We start from the raw sequence: 3,676 nt of genomic DNA, 5'->3' as shown, positions 1-3,676 counted from the left end.
TGAAGGTGTGTGCAAAGTATTGTGCCCATCGGATATGCTTTGCATGGTCGATCGACCATTAAATACTATTTTTGCTCTAGTGTCATGCACATCCGTAAAAAAACACGCTGATAGGTATGTTATCCAATCAAGCACTTATGGGATGGGCGTGCCACTTTGCATGTAAGTCAATTCCACCTAGTTAAAGGTGTGTGCAAAGTATTGTGCCCATCGGATATGCTTTGCATGGTTGATCAAGCATTAAATACCATTTTTGCCTCAGTGCCATGCACATCTGTAAAAAAACACGCTGCTAGGTGTGTTATCTGATCAAGCACTTATGCGATGGGCGTGCCACTTTGCATGTAAGTTAATTCAACCTAGTTGAAGGTGTGTGCAAAGTATTGTGCCCATCGGATATGCTTTGCATTGTCGATCAAGCATAAAACACCGTTTTTGCCTTGGTGTCATGCACAACCATGAAAAAACACGGTCCTAGGTATGTTATTCAAACTAGTACTTATCGGATGGGGGCTCTAGTTTGCACGCAAGTCTATTTCAACTAGGTTGAGGTGTCTTCAAAGTATTGTCACCATCGGATATGATTTGCATGGTCGATCACGCATTATACACCGTTTTTTCCCTAGTGGTATGCACATCCGCAAAAAAACACGCCCTTAGGTATGTTATCTGACCAAGTACTTATCGGATGGGTGTGCCTCTTTGACAACATTTTATTACAACCTAAGTTGAGGTATAGGAAAAGTATTATGCCCATCGGATATGCTTTGCATGGTCGATCGAGCATTAAATACCATTTTTGCCTTAGTGCCATGCACATCCGTAAAAAAACACGCTGCTAGGTGTGTTATCCGATCAAGCACTTATGCGATGGGAATGCCACTTTGCATGTAAGTCAATTCCACCTAGTTGAAGGTGTGTGCAAAGTATCGTGCCCATCGGATATGCTTTGCATGGTCGATCGAGCATTCAATTCCATTTTTGCCTTAGTGCCATGCACATCTGTTAAAAAACACGCTGCTAGGTGTGTTATCTGATCAAGCAATTATGCGATGGGCATGCCACTTTGCATGTAAGTCAATTCCACCTAGTTGAAGGTGTGTGCAAAGTATCGTGCCCATCGGATATGCTTTGCATTGTCGATCAAGCATAACACACTGTTTTTAACTTAGTGTCATGCACAACCATATAAAAACACGGCCATAGGTGTGTTATTCAAATAAATACTCATCAGATGGGGCCTCCACTTTGCACACAAGTCCCTTTTAACTACGTTGAGGAGCGTGCAAAGTATTGTCACCATCGGATATGATTTGCATGGTCGATCACGCATTATACATCATTTTTTCCCTAATGATATGCACATTCGCAAAAAAACACGCCATTAGGTGTTATCTGACCAAGTACTTATCGGATGGGTGTGCCTCATTGAGAACATTTCAATACCACCTACGTTGAGGCGTACGAAAAGTTTTGTGCCCATCAGATATCCTTTGCATGGTCGATTGAGCATTAAATTCTATTTTTACTCTAGTGTCATGCACATCCGTCAAAAAACACGCTGCTAGGTATGTTATCCAATCAAGCACTTATGGGATGGGCGTTCCACTTTGCATGTAAGTCGATTCTACCTAGTTGAAGGTGTGTGCAAAGTATTGTGCCCATCGGATATGCTTTGCATTGTCGATCAAGCATAAAACACCGTTTTTGTCTTAGTGTCATGCACATTCATAAAAAAACGCAGTCCTAGATGTGTTATTCAAACTAGTACTTATCGGATGGGGGCTCTAGTTTGCACGCAAGTCCGTTTCAACTAGGTTGAGGTGTGTGCAAAGTATTGTCACCTTCGGATGTGATTTGCATGGTTGATCAAGCATAACACACCGTTTTTGCCTTAGTGTCATGCACAACCATATAAAAACACGGCCATAGGTGTGTTATTCAAATAAGTACTTATCAGATGGGGGCTCCACTTTGCACGCAAGTCCGTTTTAACTAAATTGAGGTGCGTACAAAGTATTGTCACCATCGGATATGATTTGCATGGTCGATCACGCATTATACACCGTTTTTTCCCTAATGGTATGCACATCCGTAAAAAAACACGCCCTTGGGTATGTTATCTGACCAAGTACTTATCGGATGGGTGTGCCTCTTTGACAACATTTTAATACCAACTAGGTTGAGGTATAGGAAAAGTATTATGCCCATCGGATATGCTTTGCATGGTCGATCGAGCATTAAATACCATTTTTGCCTTAGTGCCATGCACATTCGTAAAAAAACACGCTGCTAGGTGTGTTATCCGATCAAGCACTTATGCGATGGGAATGCCACTTTGCATGTAAGTCAATTCCACCTAGTTGAAGGTGTGTGCAAAGTATCGTGCCCATCGGATATGCTTTGCATGGTCGATCGAGCATTAAATTCCATTTTTGCCTTAGTGCCATGCACATCCGTAAAAAAACACGCTGCTAGGTGTGTTATCTGATCAAGCACTTATGCGATGGGCGTGCCACTTTGCATGTAAGTCAATTTCACCTAGTTGAAGGTGTGTGCAAAGTATCGTGCCCATCGGATATGCTTTGCATTGTCGATCAAGCATAACACACTGTTTTTGCCTTAGTGTCATGCACAACCATATAAAAACACGGCCATAGGTGTGTTATTCAAATAAATATTTATCATATGGGGGCTCCACTTTTCACACAAGTCTGTTTTAACTACGTTGAGGTGCATGCAAAGTATTGTCACCATCAGATATGATTTGAATGGTCGATCACGCATTATACATCATTTTTTCCCTAATGACATGCACATTCGCAAAAAAACACGCCATTAGGTGTGTTATCTGACCAAGTACTTATCGGATGGGTGTGCCTCATTGAGAACATTTCAATACCACCTAGGTTGAAGCGTACGAAAAGTTTTGTGCCCATCGGATATCCTTTTCATGGTCGATCGAGCATTAAATACTATTTTTACTCTAGTGTCATGCACATCCGTCAAAAAACACGTTGCTAGGTATGTTATAGGATCAAGCACTTATGGGATGGGCATGCCACTTTGCATGTAAGTCGATTCTACCTAGTTGAAGGTGTGTGCAAAGTATTGTGCCCATTGGATATGCTTTGCATTGTCGATCAAGCATAAAACACCATTGTTGCCTTAGTGTCATGCACAATCGTCAAAAAACACGATCGTAGGTGTATTTTTCAAACAAGTACTTATCGGATGGGGATGCCACTTTGCACACAAGTCAATACTGCCTAGGTTGAGGAACATGTAAAGTCTTGTGTCCATTGGATATGCTTTGCATAGTCTGTCTCACATGATACACCATTTTGTTGCTAGTGTTATGCACAATCGTCATAAAATACATAGGAGGTGTGTTATCCGAACAAGTACTTATGAGATGGGTGCACCACTTTGTATGCAAGTCAATAAGACCTAGGTTGAGGAGTGTACAAAGTTTTGTGCCCATTGGAGAAATGTAGATGCGATAATATTAGAAAATTCTCGGTATATGTATATGTGTGTGTGTGTGGCAAACAATTTTGGCACAAAGTAAACACCTAGTGCACAAATTATGCACTTCATACCTTGAGTAAATAAGCTTGTTGATGAGGATAAATATGCCCTTGAATAAAAGCACAGTTGTTGTATGACCACAATA

The sequence above is a fragment of the Dipteris shenzhenensis genome, chromosome 5 (assembly GCF_047967505.1).
Source record: "Dipteris shenzhenensis isolate YYH24624 ecotype China chromosome 5, Dip_SZ_1.0, whole genome shotgun sequence".
Taxonomy (NCBI): Eukaryota; Viridiplantae; Streptophyta; class Polypodiopsida; order Gleicheniales; family Dipteridaceae; genus Dipteris; species Dipteris shenzhenensis.
This window is presented reverse-complemented; position numbering follows the sequence as displayed.